The following is an 18,005-nucleotide window of genomic DNA, read 5'->3' on the forward strand; positions in this document are numbered from 1 at the left end:
ATGGAATGAAGGCAGGATGAAAGGGAGGTCAAGCAGACAATGTCAAGGAGAGAATTGATGGAGGGAAACCATTAGAGATCATCAGGTCCCAGGCCACACAGTTACTCTGAAATCTGGACTAGATCCCACGGGGGCCACCAGAATCTGGGCACCCCCGCACCCAGTCATGCTCCCTCCCTCAATCCCTAAGGACTAGGGTGTGGAGCTTGAAGGAGAAAAGTATAGACACGACCATGGTGCAGGGAGAAGACCCCTTGGCTTCCAATCAGGCGGCTACGGAGTCAAGGTTTTGCATTCCTAGTCATGCAAACGTGACCTCTGCAAAATGGGAGAATGCTGCTGAATTCAGAGTCATTTTTATACGGATTAAGCAAAACAGTGTCTGTGAAAATGGATCTGGCACATGCAAGGTGCAACACAGAGGGTCAGACCATGACCTGATCCAGGTGTTGGGTCTTAAATTGTTCCAGTGTCATCTTTTTTTTTTTTTCTCATTTTATCAATGAATGATCTATTTCCTCATCCAGGAGTTCAACAGTGCTTACTGAGCACCTGCTAGAAATCAGGGGTGCTCTGGGAATTGGGAATATTAAGATAAGCGTGTCATCCTGGGGGGCCTGACTGGCTCAGTTGGTTAAACAACTGACTTCAGCTCAGGTCATGATCTTGCAGTTTGTGAGTTCGAGCCCCGCATCGGGCTCTGGGCTGACAGCTGGGCTCCCTCTCTCTCTCTCTCTCTGTCCCTCCCCTGCTCACACTATCTGTCTCTTAAAAATAAACAAAAACATTAAAAAAAAAGTGCCATCCTATGCCAGCCTCTTTGTGGGGGGCAGGGATGGTTTGGGGTCACACCGTCTTCACTATCAGCATGGAGACTCCAGGGACACACAGGCGAGGCGTCAGTCCAAGCCAATGGATTCTGGCGGGAACCCCAGTTGGGATTCCGAAAGCCTCCTGCAGGGAGGCTACTTATGATTTGCAGGTGATTTAAGAGATTCTCCAAAATTTTGTCAAGAGTGAAAACATCCTGTGATCTGACATCTAATGGTATTATGTTTGTCGCCCTCTGACCTGTGTAGACTCCTTATCATGTTGGTAAAAGAATTCCATTCAAGGGGGCATCTGGGTAGCGCAGTTGGTTAAGCGTTTGACTTCAGCTCAGGTCACGATCTCATGGTTTGTGGGTTCGAGCCCCGTGTCCAGCTCTTTGGTGTCAGCGAGGAGCCTGCTTCAGATCCCCCGTCTTCCCCCTCTCTGCACCTCCCTGCCCGCACTCTCTCTCTCTCAAAAATAAATTAACATTAAAAAAAATTCTATTCGGGGCGCCTGGGTGGCGCAGTCGGTTAAGCGTCCGACTTCAGCCAGGTCACGATCTCGCGGTCCGTGAGTTCGAGCCCCGCGTCAGGCTCTGGGCTGATGGCTCTGGGCTGATGGCTCGGAGCCTGGAGCCTGTTTCCGATTCTGTGTCTCCCTCTCTCTCTGCCCCTCCCCCGTTCATGCTCTGTCTCTCTCTGTCCCCCCAAAAAATAAATAAACGTTGAAAAAAAAAATTAAAAAAAAAAAAAAAAAAGAAAAAAAAATTCTATTCAATCAAAAGCAGTCCTGCACTCTGGTTCAAGATTTCCCTTGATGTAGAACAGGACAGCGTTCCCACTAGACAGAGGCCTGTGAAGTGCTCTGTGAAAAAGGGTCAAACAATTGGAGACACATTCTTGCTCTAGCCTCCTCCTAAGGAGTCATCATGTACAAAGGTTTGGAGAGGATGCACAGACCTATTGAACCTTAGTTCTGGTTACCTCCAGGGCTGGGACTGGAGAAGAGAAGAAGAGATTATCAATATTTATTTTATAAACATCTGAATTGTCTGTTTACCAGAGCTTGTCTTATTTTTAAGTTAAAACATTCTATAGGGACGCCTGGGTGGCTCAGTCGGTTGAGTGTCCAACTTCGGCTCAGGTCACGATCTTGCAATCTTTGAGTTTGAGCCCCGCATCAGGCTCTGCACTGACAGCTCAGAGCCTGGAGCCTGCTTCGGATTCTGTGTCTCCCTCTCTTTGTGCCCCTAACCCACTCGCATTCTGTCTCTGTCTCTCTCAAAAATAAATAAACATTAAAAGAAAACTTAAAAAAATTCTATAAAATAAAGAAAAATAAACAAAAAAGGATACCAGAAAAAGGTTCTGAGAAGTCCTGCCCTAAGAAACCCAGCACTTCCCACATGTCTCTGATCAGGCATCCCTTACCTGGCTCTCTGGAGCATTCTCTGGGGGGCGCTGTTCTCATAAGCATCCAGTTTCCTCGACTGCATACGTCTTAGAATAATTTAACTCTAGAGTTAGAAGAGAGTTGACATGTAACCCATGAGCTTTATTTTACTTGAAAACAAAGTGGCTTGCCTCAGGTGACATGGCTCAGTGGTGGCAGATGGGGAGGGAGCTCCCTATCTCCTTCACCAGGGAGAAGAAGCCTCCAGTAACCCACTCCTGGGGGGCAGGACACCCTCACCTTCATAACTGAGACAGGTGAACAAGAGGGGCCATGGAGACGGGTCATGTGTCCTGGGAAGTCAGAACACCAGCTCGGCCGTGTGAACTGCACCGAGACACTCACCATCGTATGTCTTCTGGAAAGATAAATAAACTTTCAGATGTGGGCTCAGAGACTCACTGCCACCACCCTTGGCTACAAGAATACGTCATCACCCCTCTCTCTCCCAACGCCCATCCTCCACCAGCAAAGACTCTGGAAGAGGGCGGCCCGCATCTTGGCTCTCCAAGGCATTGCAGCTGGACCTCGAGCCCTCACCTCCTTGATGCACTTCTGCCCGGCTTCCCAAATTCTGCAGACGCTGGACAGAGGCAGGAGGCACAGCAAATGACTGACTTTGGGCATCCTTCACCTGGGTCCCGGAAGGACATTTTGTGGGAAGCTTTTGTGGGTATCAGTCAGCTTCCCCCACCAAATGAGAAAGCGGCCCAGTGCTTCCTGTGATCGCCAAGGTGATTTCGGCCTCCATCCACGTCCCAAAGGAACTGTCTTTGCAAGGGGATACGGAAGGGACCAGGGGCACAGCTGCAGTTCTACAGCCAGTGAAACACAGGAGGCACAAAGATTTTAATCTTGACATTCCTGAATTCAAAAAATAAAAACAGAACACAACCAGCACGCTTGCCAAGACCAGGCCTGAAGCCCCCTCGGGAATGAGGAGCAGAGGACAGCCAGGGGGTGCCGGCAGGGTCAGGCGGTCTCTGATCCGGGATCGCTCACATCTCTTATAAAAGGTAAGTGCGCCGGCCCCCGGGGGGCCCTGAGCGCCACACCGCAGCTGTGATTTGTGAGGAGGAGACTGGCTACGAATCAAACGGCTTTAAGTAGTAGTTTCAGTGCAGCAAACGAATTGACACGCAAAGAGAATGGAAAATGGCTCTGTGTTTTAATCCACGAGTGTCATAGAACTCGGTTTTCAGGCTGGAACAAAGTTTTTGCTCTCTTTGACAAAGCGCCTCTGAGTGGAGTACTCAGTGGGGGTCAGAGACCAGAGAGCGACTGTTGGGCGCCTCCCGGTCGATGGCTTTGTCACCTGAGTGAAAGCCAGCCTCAAAGTAGGTTAGTAAATGCTTTCTCCGAGGTCTTAGTGGGGATCCAGTCTTGCAATCTCGCTCCAAAGGGCTGCTGGGGAGCTCGTTAGCTACAGGGGATCGTATATCCAAGAGGGGAAAAGAGTATATACGTGCTTGCAAGCAGTTCTCCAAATACTTGCGTGTCACGGCGTATAATTTGTTACGGTTGTAAAAACCGAGGTTTTCTGATTTCTGAATAGACACAAGAAAGACCCTTAGGTCATCTTCATGCATTATGTTTCTATCGTATCTGATTGCTCCAAAATATCACATGCCTCCGCTTCACTGGTTTTCCGGTTCTTCCTGTTTTTGATAGCTCCTTGAGGTCACTTGAGGTGGTCACAGAAGGCTGACATCAGTCACCTCCTGTAGCTTTCGCACAGAGCCCGAGGGGCCCCAGCGAGAAGCCTTCCGAGCTGGAAACCAAGGAGTCCGTTTGTCCTGCTGCTGGTGGTACAAGGCGTTCAGAGCCCTCAGAGTATCTCTGCCAGGAAAAAGTCTTGGACTGTCATTGTCACCACCGCTTTTGCGCCATGTGAAATTGCTGGTCCTGGCGTGAACTAAATCCCGAAGGACGCAAAGGCGAGGCTGGGGTTCATACCCGTCAGCCCCCCCGCCCCACACCGTAGCTGGGGATGAGACAGAAGATGTGGCTGGAGAACACCAAGCCAGTGACCAGAATTTCTAGAATACATTTGTTCTGCTAATTTGAACATTGGATACCTCTTATATCTTAATAATGGTTCCTAATTATTTCACACGTGTAGATCTCATCTCGCTCAAAAGATGAAAAGCTTCCCCCAAAACAGGGATCAAACTTCTGGTCCTCTTGTATTTCTCAAAATGCCTAGCACTTTGGGAAAGAATAGATTGAAGACATACTTGTTGCCTTGAGTCAAATGTCTGTGGAGACAGGAGGGAGCCAGTGCATGATCATCGAAGTCCCGGAATTATTCAAAGCCCTGATTTCAGCTGTGGAATTGAGCACTCTTTCCCCTAAAGCCTCTTATCATAAATACAGTAGAGAAAAAAGGGGGTTATTATGATACCATCTCTCTTTGCTTCTCCTACTCTCCTGCTGGTATTGAAATGATCAAGAGACTGGAAAAGTGGCCAAAAACAAAACAAAACAAAAAAAACCAAGAAAAAAACCAAACCCACGCAGAGGCAACACATGAAGAGAGCCTTGAGAACCACAAATAAGGCAGCCCTAGAATGACTGAGCAGACCAAGACCTTAGAAACCCCTGCCTATTTCTTGTGAAACTATCAAGTCTCAAAGTGTCCGAACAACAGAGACTTCTTTTTGGTTTTGGTGATGGCTTTCCCAGCCGGGGCAAGCTCGTTTTTTATACATTTGCATATGTTTTCACCTTATGGTTTCAGGTTGACTTTGAAGTTCATTCTTTCAAGGACAGAAGGGAATTCCTAACAGTTCACTAACAGTCAAGTTCCTGGCAAAGAATTTCATCTGCATACCGTTGCTGTAGACTTGGGTGTTCATGGAGATTTTTATACTTTCTGTTTTAAAAGAGAATCTTTTCATTGCATGTAACTGTTTCTAATAAAATTTTGAAGCATTATATGCATCTATCAGAAGGTGATATGGCCTGAAGGCGAACTACAGATGGTCAGTATTTTCTAGATAGCCGTAATTGTTGGCAGGGAGAACCAGGCATGTTACTTATGAGTTGTGCTCAGTGAATTCCAGCTAAGACAAGGACCCTGCCCTACGGATCCCAGAGGGGAATTGCTGCTGTGTTGGGTAAAGGGAAGACCGGAAAGTTTCTGGAACTGCTCACTTATTCCCTTAACAACCATTCATGGAAGGTATTGCACTGGGGGTTGAGAATATAGTGACCGAGGGCAATGCAGTCCGTGCCCTCCAGGAGCTTGGGGTCTCTCAGGAAGGAGGGCTGTGGTGATAGATATGTCCCGGGCTCCGGAAGGGATCCCCCAGAGTGACAAGGGAGAGGAGAGGGGCCCTGCCTCAGCCAACCGAGGGAGGTGCTGGGGGAAGGGAAGGGTGTTGTTGGGATAAGAGATTTGATTCACTTTTGAGTGATGTGTCCTATAGCCAAAGAAGTGGGAAAGGCATTTCAGCTATGCAGATAGATACCGGGATTTGAAAGGACAATATTTGGGTAAGGTGCCTTTTCCAAAACACAAATATGATAGAAAATCAAACCCTCTTTAATCTAAAATCCTGATGATTGGTGCATGAGCGGAGGCACTGGGCTGAACTCCTAGAGCACAGCCTCCTTGTGTTCTCATCGATCAGCACTATCGCCGGGCACAGGATAGGGGCCCAGTTTGTGTTTGTGGAAGAATCAATGAACCTCTTAAACTTTTATTTCCTTCATCTCCTTCTTTTCACACTGAGAAATTAGTAGAAGTAGAAAAAAATGTAACTGCGTCTAATTTAATGGCTATCTTCTAAGACAATGTACTCTGCATTATCATAGCCTAATTTTCTCTACATAAATCCGTCTGGTTCTTCTAAGGTGACCAATCATTCTGTTACCGTCTCCCTGGCCCAGTGGAAGAAAGTAGGTTGGGGTTTTTTTTCGTTTTTTGTTTTGTTTTTCGAGAGCGAGCATTTTAAAATATGAGAAGTCCGTAAGCTGTGGGTTCCCTTTGTGCCAAAGTCAGAGGTAGAGCACGGGTTTCTGGTTTTTCAGTTGTCTTACCTTCTCACACACCAAGAAACCACAAACAGGGAATTAGGACCGAAAGACTCAAGCCCCACACATACCCCGCGGGCTCACTCTCCCTCAGCAGGCAACCAAAGGGGACACTCGCTTTTCAAAAGAGCTGCACGGAGACCCCAACCCTGAAAAAGAATCGTAGCTACACTTCTGAACCAGCAACCACGCGTGTTTCAGTGCTCCACGAGAATGAACTCATTCAATCCTCACGGCAGAAGGGTGAGGAGGAAACCGTGATCATCCTTAGTTTACAGATGGGGAAGCTGAGTCACAGGAGGGCAAGAATTTGCTCAGCGTTACCAGCTGGTAAATGCCGGGGCTGGACTCGGGAGGCACGGAGAGTGGGCTGCAGCTAAAGTGCAGACCACATCACCTCCGTCCTGAAGACGGGAAAACGCTGTGCCACGGATGAGACAAGTGCACCGGAACGATGCTGGTACATTTTGTGCTTAAAAACACTAGCAATATAGGACACTACGTGTTCAGTGTAAAACAACTCGAAAGGTTGTTATGAGAATCGAAATTAGAACAGTTGTTGCTTTTTTTTTTTCCAAGTGACTGAGATGTGCGTTTCGAGATCTAGAATTTGATGAGCATTCCAAGTCTCCAAAGAATCCTTCAGAACTAGTTCTTAGGAGCACATGAAACAACTTTCAAACCTACGAAGCAAGTACAGTGAACAGGAAGCCTCCCCTCCACTTGTGATTCATAGTCACTGAACTTCCTCCCTCAGAGGCGACCAGAATCAGGTGTTTGTTGTGTAACCTTCTGGAGATATTCTGTGCACATACAAGCATATGTGTCTACATAGATGATTTGGGGTATGGGTGGGGAAAATGATAATTTACTACATCCAAGCAGTTCAGCACTTTGCTATTTTTACTTAAGATTATATGAAGGAGTGGGTGCCTGGGTGGCTCAGTCAGTTAAGCGTCCAACTTCGGCTCAGCTTATGATCTCACCGTCCGTGAGTTCGAGACCTGCACCAGGCTCTGTGCTGACAGCGCAGAGCCTGGAGTCTGCTTCGGATTCTGTGTCTCCCTCTCTCTCTACTCCTTCCCCTCTTGCGCTCTTTCTTTCTCAAAAATAAAATAAAAACATAAAAAAAAAAAGATTGTATGCAGGATCAATACTTGGTCCATAGTAGTATATTGAGTCTCGTCAATCTGGTCATTACAGTTGCTTTTAATTGTTTTTTATATTGCTTATAAAAGCAATTGATTTTCTCTCTATAAAATTTGCATCCAGCTATCGTTCTAAATTCTCTTGGTGTCTGTGATAGTGTTTCCAATGATTCCCTTGTATGTTCCAAGTTAGAGGTCATATAATTTGAATTCCCCATTCTAATTTTTATACTTCAATGTATTTCTCTTATCAGATTGGATGGACTAGTACCTCTAACACAGTGTCAGTGGGCATTCTTATCTTTTTCTTGACTGAATTGGAAGCTACTAGTTTTTCTCTATTAAACATGATGCTCATTTTGGGGTTGATGCACACACACAAACTAAATATCCATCCATCCATACTTAATTGACACTCTTTTTATAGATGTTATATTTTTATATCATATTGATGAATCATCTATCTTTTCCTGTATTTCAGAATATTTATTAAAAATGGATGTCAACTCCTATAAAATGCCCCTTATTCAAAGATGGAGATGATCATTTGATTTTTTTTCTTTTGATGTGTCTAACAATGATTTATGGTTTTTAATAAAAAAATTTTAATTCCAGTATTGTTAATATGCAGTGTCATATTAGTTTCAGGTGTACAATAGAGTGATTCAACAGTTCTGTATACTACTCAGTGCTCATGATAAGGGTCCCCTTTATCCCTTCATCCATTTCACCCATCCCCCACCCAAGTCCCCTCTCGCAACCATCAGTATGTTCTCAGTGGTTTGTCTCTTTTCCCTTTGTTCATTTGTTTTGTTTCTTAAATTCCACTTATCAGTGAAATCATATGGTATTTGTCTTTCTCTGACTTATTTCACTTGGATCGCCCTCTAGGTCCACCCATGTTGTTGCAAATGGCAAGATTTTGTTCTTTTTATGGCCACTTAATATATATAGTGTGTGTATATGTATATATATATATGTGTGCGTATATATATATATACATATACACACACTATTTCTTTATTCACCTGTTGATGGACACTAGGGTTGCTTCCATAATTTGGCTATCGTAAATAATGCTGTAATAAACATAGAGGTGCATATATCTTTTTTAAAAGTTGGTTCCACACCCAGTGTAGAACACAATGTCGGGCTTGAATTCATGACCCTGAGATCAAGACCTGCGCTGAGACCAAGAGTCGGGTGCTTCACTAACTGAGACACCCAGGTGCCCTGTGCATATATCTTTTTGAATAAGTGTTTTTATACTCTTCGAGTAAATAACCTGTAGTAGGAATACCAGGTCATATAGTAATTCTATTTTTAAATTTTTGAGCGACCTCCATATGGTTTTCCATAGTGGCTGCACCAGTTTTCATTCCCACCAACAGTGCACAAGAGTTCTTTTTTCTCCACATCGTCACCAACACTCGATGTTTCTCGGGTTTTGATTTTAATCATTCTGACAGGTGTGAGGTGCTATCTCGTTGTGGTTTTGATCTGCATTTCCTTGATGATTACTAATGTTGAGCTTCTTTTCACGTGTCTGTTGGCCATCTGTAAGTCTTCTTTAGAGAAATGTCTGTTCATGTCTTCTGCCCATTTTTGAATTGGATTATTATTTTTTGTTTATTTATTTATGTATTTTGGGGTTGAGTTGTGTAAGTTCTTTATATGTTTTGGATACCAACTCTATCAGATATATCATTTGCAAATATCTTCTCCCATTCACTAGGTTGCCTTTTAGTTTGTTAATTGTTTCCTTTGCTGTGCAGAAGCTTTTTTATTTCGATGTAGTCCTAGTAGTTTATTTTTGCTTTTGTTTCCTTTGCCTCAGGGGACCTATCTAGAAAAAAATGTTATGGCTGATGTCAGAGAAATTACTGCCTGTGCCGTCTTCTAGGATTTTTATGGTTTCAAGTCTCAGATTTAGGTGGTTTTTTTTTTTCCATTGTGAGTTTATTTTTTGTGCATAGTGTAAGAAAGTGGCTCTGTTTCATTCTTTTGCATGTAGCTGTCCAGTTTTTCCAGCACCATTTGTTGAAGAGACTGTCTTTTTTCGTCATTGTATATTCTTGCCTCCTTTGTCAAAGATTACTGGACCATTTAATCGTGGGTATATTTCTGGGCTGTCTATTCTGTTCTATTGATCTATGTGTCTATTTTTATGCCAGTACCATACTGTTTTAATTACTACAGATTTGTAGTATATCTTGATATCTGGGGTTGTGATACCTCCAGTTTTGTTCTTTTTCAAGATCGCTTTGGCTGTTCAGGGTCTTTTGTGGTTCCACATGCATTTGAGGATTATTTGTTCTAGTTCTGTGAAAAATGCTGTTGGTATTTTGATAGGGATTAAATGTGTAGATTGCTCTGGGAAGTATGGACATTTAAACAATATTTGCTCTTTCAATTCATGAGCATGGAATATCTTTCCATTTGTTTCTGTTCCAATTTCTTTCAACAATGTTTTATAGTTTTCGGAGTACAAGTCTTCACCTCTTTGGTTCAGTTTATTCCTAAGTATTTAATTCTTTTTGGTGCAATTGTAAGTGGGATTGTTTTCTTAATTTCTCTTTCTGCTTCTTCTGTTATTAGTGTATAGAAATGCAATGGATTTCTGTGTATTGATTTTGTATCCTGCGATCTTGTTGAATTCATTTATGAGTTTTAATAATTTTTTGGTGGAGTCTTTAGAGTTTTCTATGTATAGTATCATGTCATCTGCAAATACTGAGAGTTTTACTTCTTCTTTACCAATTTGGATGCCTTTCTTTCTTTCTTTCTTTCTTTCTTTCTTTCTTTCTCTCTTGTCTAATTTCTATGACTAGGACTTCTAGTACCATGTTGAATAAAAGTGGTGAAAGTGGACATCCTTGTCTTATTCCTGACCTTAGCAGAGAAGCTCTCAGTTTTTCCCCATTGAGGATGATGTTAGCTGTGGATTTTTCATAGATGGACTTTATTATGTTGAGGAATGTTCCCTCTAAACCTATTGTTGAGGAGTCTTATCATAAACGGATGTTGCATTTTGTCAAATGTTTTTCCTGCATCTATTGAAATTATAGTATGGTTTTTATCCTTTTTTTGTTGATGTGATGTATCATGTTGATTGATTTGTGAATATTGAACCCCACCTGCCTCCCAGGAATAAATCCTACTTGATTGTGATGAATGATTTTTAAAAATTTTTTAAAAATGTTTATGTACTTTTGAGAGACAGAGACAGACAGAGAGAGAGAGAGAGCATGAGTGGGAGAGGAGCAGAGAGAGAGAGAGACACAGAATCTGAAGCAGGCTCCAGGCTCCGAGCTGTCAGCACAGAGCCTGCTGTGGGGCTTGAACTCACAGACCGCGAGATCATGACCCAAGCTGAAGTCAGACGCCCAATCAACTGAGCCACCCAGGCGCCCCTCGATGAATGATTTTTTAATGTATTGTTGGATTCAGTTTGCTAACATTTTGTTGAGGATTTTTGCATCAATGTTCTTCAGAGACATTGGCCTGTATTTCTCTCTCTCTCTCTCTCTCTTTTTTTTTTTTTTTTGTAGTGTCTTTATCTGGTTTTTGTAACAAGGTTAGGGTCTCATGGAATGAATTTGGAAGCTTTCCTTCCTTTTCTGTTTTTTGGAATAGTTTGAGAAGAATAGGTATTAACTCTTCCATAATGTGTGGTAGAATTCTCCTGTGAAGCCATCTGGTCCTGGACTTCTGTTTGTTGGGAGTTTTCTGATTACTGATTCCATTTCATTGTTGTTCTGTTCAAATTTTCTATTCCTCCCTGATTCAGTTTTGGGAGGTTTTATGTTTCTGGAAATTTATCCATTTCTTCTAAGTTGTCCAATTTGTTGGCATGTAAATTTTCAAAATACTCTCTTATGATCCTTTGTATTTATCTGAGTTGGTTGTTATTTCTCCTCTTTCATTTCTAATTTTTTTGAGTCCTCTCAGTCTCTCTCTTACAAGTCTGGCTAAAGGTTTATCATTTTTTTAAATCTTTTCAGAGAAAGAGCTCCTGGTTTCATTGACCTTCTCCTCCTCCTCCTCCTCCTCCTCCTCCTCCAACTCCTCCTTCCCTCTTCCTCCTCCTCCCCCCGTCGTCTTCTTCTTCTTCTTCTTCTTCTTTTTAGTTTCTATTTCATTTATTTCTACTCTAATCTTTATTGTTTCCTTCCTTCTACTAGTTTGGAGTTTTCTTTGTTCTTCTTTTTCTAGTTCCTTTTCGCGTAATGTTAGGTTGTTTGAGATTTTTCTTGCTCTTTAAGCTAAGGCTGTGTTGTTATAAACTTCCCTCTTAGAATAACTTTTGCTGCATCCCAAAGATTTTGGACTATTGTGTTTTCATTTTCATTTGTCTCTATGTATTTTTTGATTTTCAATTTAATTCCTTGGTTGATCCATTCATTGTTTAGTAGCATATTATTTAACTTCCATATGTTTTTGTTCTTTCTAGACTTTTTATTGTGGTTGATTTCTACTTTCAGTGTTGTGGTGGGAAAAGACACACGAAATGACTTCAATCTGTTTGAATTTGTTGAGACTCGTTTTGTGACCTAAAATGTGATCTAATGTGGAGAATGTTCCATGTGCACTTGAAAGGAATGTGTATTCTGCTGTTTTAAGATGGAATGTTCTGAATATATCTGCTAGATCCATCTTGTCCAATGTATGATTCAAAACCACTGTTTCCTTATTGATTTTCTGTTTGGGTAATCTATCCATTGATGTAAGTGTGGTATTAAAACCCCCTACTATTATTGTATTAGTTCAATTATTTTCTTTTTGTTTATTATTGGCTACTTTATGTATTTGGGTACTTTCATGTTGGGTGCATAAATATTTTCAATTATTATATCTTCTGGTTGGATTGTTACTTTTATGATTATATAGTGTCCTTCTTTGTCTCTTGTTACAGTCTTTATTTTAAAGTCTATTTTTTCTGATATAAGTATTGCTACCTCAGCTTTCTTTTAACTTCCATTTGCCTGATAAATGCTTTTCCATCTCTTTAATTTCAATCTGCATGTATCTTTAGGTCTGACGTGAGTCTCTTGCAGGCAGCATACAGATGGGTCTCACTTTTTTATCCATTCTCTATGTCATTTTATGTCTTTTGATTGGAGTGTTTAGTCCATTTACATTCAAAGTAATAATTGGTAGGTATGTACTTATAGCCATTTTGTTTCCTGTTGTGTCATTCTTTTTGTAGTTCTATCTGTCCCTTTCTTCTCTTGTTCACTTCTCTCACAGTTTTCTGGCTTTCTTTAGTAATATATTGGGATGCCTTCCTCTTTGTTTTTTGCATATCTATTATGGGTTTTTGATTTGTGGCTACCATTCAGTTTATATATAATAATATAATACAGACTGCATCTAGCAGTCTGTATTAAGTTGATGATTGCTTTAAGTTTGGGCCCATTCTTGACTTCTATCCCTTCCCACATTTTAGTATATGATGTCATAATTTACATCCTTTTGTTTTGTGAATTCCTTGACATATTTTTATAGATAGACTCAATTTTACTGCTTTTGTGCTTCCTACTTTTCTTACTCTTGCTTATGGTTTATCCTTTCTACTCAAAGAGTCCTCTTTAACATTTCTTATAAGGCTGGGTAGTGATGATAAATTCCTTTAACTTTTGTTTGTCTGGGAAACTATCTCTCCTTCTATGCTGAATGATGGCCTTGTTGGATAGAATATTCTTGAGTGCAGGTTTATTCTTTCAACACTTTGAGTATATCGTGCCACTCCCTTCTGGCCTGCAAAGTTTCTGCTGAAAAATCAGCTGATAGTCTTTTGGGATTTCCTTGGTATGTAACTGTTTTCTTTTATCCTGCTGCTTTTAAAATTCTCTATCACTACTTTTGCCACTTTAATTACTATGTGTCTGGTGTGGACCTCCTTGGGTTGATTTTGTTGGAGGCTCTCTGTGCTTCCTAGATCCAGATTTCTCTTTCCTTCCTTTTATTCAGGAAGTTTTCAGCTATTATTTCTTCAAATAATTTTTCTGCCTCCTTTTCTCTCTTCTCTTTCTGGGATCCCTGTAACATGAATGCTATTATGCTTGATGGTGTTACTGAGTTCCTTTAGTCTATTTTAAATTTTTATTCTTTTTTCCCTCCTTCTCCTGTTCAGCTTGATTGCTGTCCATTACTCAGTCTTCCAGGTCACTGGTCCACTCTTCTACTTCTTCTCATCTATTCTTTATTCCCTCTAGTATATTTTTTGTTTCAGTTATTGAGTTATTCCTCTCTGATTGGTTCCTTTGTATGTTTTCTGTCCCTTTGTTGAGGGTCTTACTGATGTCCTCCACTCTTTTCTCAAGTTCAGTGAGTATCTCTTTATGGCCATTACTTTAAATTCTCTATCAGGAATACTACTTATCTCAGTTTCATTTAGCAGTTGTGCTGTGATTTTGCCTTGTTCTGTCATTTGGGCCATATTACTCTGTCTCCTCATTTTGTCTAACTCTCTGCATATGTTTCTATGTGTTAGGAAGTCAGCTATGTCTCCTGCTCTTGAAAGTAGTGGCCTTATGAAGAAGAGTTCCTATAGTGTCCTGTAGTGCAATCTCCCCTATTTACCAGAACTTGATGCTTCAGGGGTGTCCCCTATGTGTGTTGCATGTGCCCTGCTCTTATGGTTGAGCCGCATTTGCCTTTAGTCCAGTCACATGCAGTGGTTCTCTTTTCTTGCTGTGGGCAGGGTTTAGCCCCCGTGTTGTTAGGGGGCCAGTCTGTGGTCGCTTTGGGCTTGAGTTGAGCTAGACCAGTTGTTGGCCAGAGATGCAGTGTCACCAAGCTGCAGAGTGCTTTCCTTGTGTTGTCCCCTGAGAAGCTATGGTTGGTGGTTGGGTCCTGCAGAGAGACCTGATATCTGCTCTTACCCCACCATGAGAGTTGCAGTTGAACTGGTGTGTGTGGTTATCTGCTCCTCTCACTGGGGCATGAATCACTTTAGAGTAGTGTTGACCCCTGTCAGGGCTGCTACACACTGCAAGGCTTGTGGCGCCACTTTGGATGAACTCTGGACAAAGGCACATTGGAGGGGGCAGGTCTGCAGGAGAATGCAGGTGCATAGTGTCAGCAAGGTCCATGCTGTCCGCTGCAGGAGGGGGTCTGAAGCAACCTGAGAAAATTCTTACTGAGGTTGGCCAGGTTGGGAGGGGCAGATCTGCAGAAGCTCACCAAGGTGGGGCATGCTGTTAGCAAGCCAGGTGGAGAGTGTTGGTGCTGTGCTAGCTCCTGCAACTGTCCCTGTATCTGGTGTATCTCAGCAGGGGCTGATTGTTATGCTGTCTCTTTAAGGGTGGGGACTCATTTTCCTATTGCTCTCCAGCTCTCCCAGAGCCAAGTCCACTGAATTTTAAAGTTCAGGTGCTAAGCCCCACTGATTGTAAGAACTCATGAAGCCAGGCCCCTTTAGTTTTAAAAGCCAAATGTTACAGGGATTTGTCTTCCCTGTGTGGGCCCCCCATACCTGGGGTGCTTGGAGTGGGGGTCTACTCCTTTGCCCTCTCTGCACCACCATGTCTCTCCCTCTCACCAACAGTCCTGTGGGTCCAGTTGACTCCCAGCTGTGTTTCCATTCTTTCTACCCTCTTTTATGTGGCTGCTTCTCTACATTTAGCTTTGGAGGGTCTGTTCTGTCAGTCTTTGGGTCATTTTCTGGGTTATTTACACTGATGTGGCTGTTATCTAGCTGTATCCATGAGGGGAGATGAGCTTTGGGTCCTCCTGCTCCTACGTCTTCCCCAGAAGTTCCTCAATGATGATTTGTGTTAATCAACTCAATAAATTGTAAACATTCTTGCATTTTGAGATTAATGATACTTGGTTGTTGTATATTGTTTTTTTAATATCTTCTTAAAGATTTTGCACTGATATTCATAAATTATGGTTTCTTTTTTCATGGAATCTTTGTTGTTGTGTTAAATATTATGGTAGCTTAAAACAGGATTGGTAATCTTCCTTATTTTTCTAGAATACTTTAAAAGAACAGTGAGATTACCTGTTTCTTAAAGAATTGAATAGAATTCTCCTGCCAAATCATCTTAACTTACTGCTTTGGGGGAAGTGTCAACCCTTTAGCAATTTCTTTTTAATTTCCTCTAGAGTAGTTGATCTACTTTGAATTTTCATTTTTTAATGTTTATTTATTTATCAAATTTTTTTTATATTTATTTATTTTTGATACAGAGAGAGAGAGGCAGACAGAGTGCAAGCAAGGGAGGTGCAGAATGCGAGGGAGACACAGAATCTGAAGCAGGCTCCAGGCTCTGTGCTATGAGCACAGAACCTGATGCAGGGCTTGAACCCACGAACTGTGAGATCATGACCTGAGCTGAAGTTGGACGCTTAACCGACTTAGCCACCAGGCACCCCTAATGTTTATTTTAAGAGAGAGAGAGAGAGAGAGAGCGAGCATGAGTGGGGATAGGGGCAGAGACAGAGAGAGGGAGAGAGAGAATTTCAAGCAGACTCCACGCTGTCAGCACAGAGCTGGCCGTGTGGCTTGATCTCATGAATCATGAGATCATGACCTGAGCTGAAACCCAGAGTCTGATGCTTAACGTAGCCACTCAGGTGCCCCTGAATTTTCATTTTTATATAAGTTTTGGAAATTATTATTTTACAGAAAATAATCTCTTCAATTCAGGTTCTTAGAATCACATAGAGTTCAGAAAAGTGGTGTCTTATGATTCCTGAAGTTTCTCTCCTTGTAATTTCTTAGACTGTTTATTTGTGCTTTCTTATTTGTTAAAAATTAGGCTAAAAACATTAGGCTAGATAATAGTTGATGTATGTATGAATGTATGTAGGTACTTAAATTCTTGGATTTATCATTACTACCATTTTCACTTTTCTAGTTAGTTTTATATTTTGTTTACTAATTCCTCCCTTCTGTTTTTCTTGGCTTTCTTTTCTTATCTATTTTCTATCATTTTTCATTGGATGATCTACTCATGTATTTTTTATTTTTTCTGGTTATAATATACATACAGGACTATGCACTTTTCTCTGAGCTCTGCTATAGATGTAGCCCATGGAGTCTTCTAGGCATCCTTTTATTTGTTGCAGTTTTCTAGTTATCATACAATTTTAGTCCTGACTTCTTTTCTGACTATGGATTGAGAGTCTTTAAGTTTGCAAGTGATAGATATTGTTTGTTAGTTTTTTGTGTTTTGGTTTCATTATTAATTTCTAGTTTGCTCATTGTAATCAAAGCATTTTGTCTTATTATTTCTACTTTTGGGAATTACTTGAGGTTATCTTTGTGGCCTGATATTTTGGTATATGTATGTTTCTTTCAGTATTATCGAAGGTTTGAATTTTTGTGCTTGCATTCCTTTATAGAATACACCTTCTCTTTTATTTCTTCAGTATGTCTGTTGCCTCTGTCAGTTTTTCCTGGGAACCGCCTTTTGATTCTGCAGATTGAGATGTTTTATTTCTGGAAAGTTCTCTTAAAAAATTTTTTTTAAATGTTTATTTTATTTTTTGGGGGGGAGGGGCAGGGAGAGAGAGGGAGCCAGAGAATCAAAGCAGGCTTCAGGCTCTGAGCTGTCAGCACAGAGCCTGATGTGGGGTTCAAACCCACGAACTCTGAGATCATGACCTGAGCCAAAGTTGAACACTCAACCAACTGAGCCACTCAGGCTCCCCTGGAAAGTTTTCTTAACATATCTATTTAAACATATGCATTTAACCCTGTCCCACCTTGTCAATACCGATTAGGCATTTGTTGGATCTCTTGTTTGTCTTTCTTATCTTTCTTTCTAGTCCTTGTTAATTGTTTGCATATTTTCACTTTATTTTGATTGTTTTTCAATCTTGATTGTTATGTCTTTGGGTAGGTTCTCAACATTTTCTTTAGTCCTCAGAGCTTTTCCAGCTAATTGCAAAATAACACAATGAAGGGCAGGGCTATGGACACATATGTAGGAATTCTTCAAAGGACACAGGGACTTGGGTTTGAGAGCACTTTCCCCAGACTTTACTTGTAAAGTCATCTGAAATGTTCAGAAGCAACTCTGCCCATAATGTCAAGATTCTCTTCTACTTCTTGCCTCACCAACAGACTACTTCCTGAATATATGGCGGGTCTGGCTGATTGCCCATCTAGCCCATCATATCCCACTTTCCTTGTGCCAAACTCAGACTATGGGAGCTACTCACTGCTCACCTCCGCCAGCTGTCCTCAACAACAGAGGTGCGCGTGACCTTAGACTATGCCACTTTCTTTGGGACTTTTACCTTCTCAGCCTTGTCTAAATTTCTGCAGCCATGGAATCCTCTTTTCTGCTTGACCAACAGTCACCACGTTTCCTTTCCATTTCTTATATACTTTGGTTTGGGATTACCTGTGCCTTTGAGTTTTGTCAAAACTTGCAGGTTGCCTTTGAAGAAGGTTGAAATTCCTTTTGTACTCTTTCATATTAAAATGGGAGGTCTCCATCATGTTTTCAACATATTTGTATTTTAAGTATAGAGAAGTTCAATTTTGGGGAAGGATTTTGTGCTGCAACACCTGTAATATTTTAGTACTTTCCC

Source organism: Lynx rufus, unplaced genomic scaffold (genome assembly GCF_022079265.1).
Source record: "Lynx rufus isolate CCGP_SWC_20201006 ecotype Redwood Valley unplaced genomic scaffold, mLynRuf1.p SCAF_8, whole genome shotgun sequence".
NCBI lineage: Eukaryota > Metazoa > Chordata > Mammalia > Carnivora > Felidae > Lynx > Lynx rufus.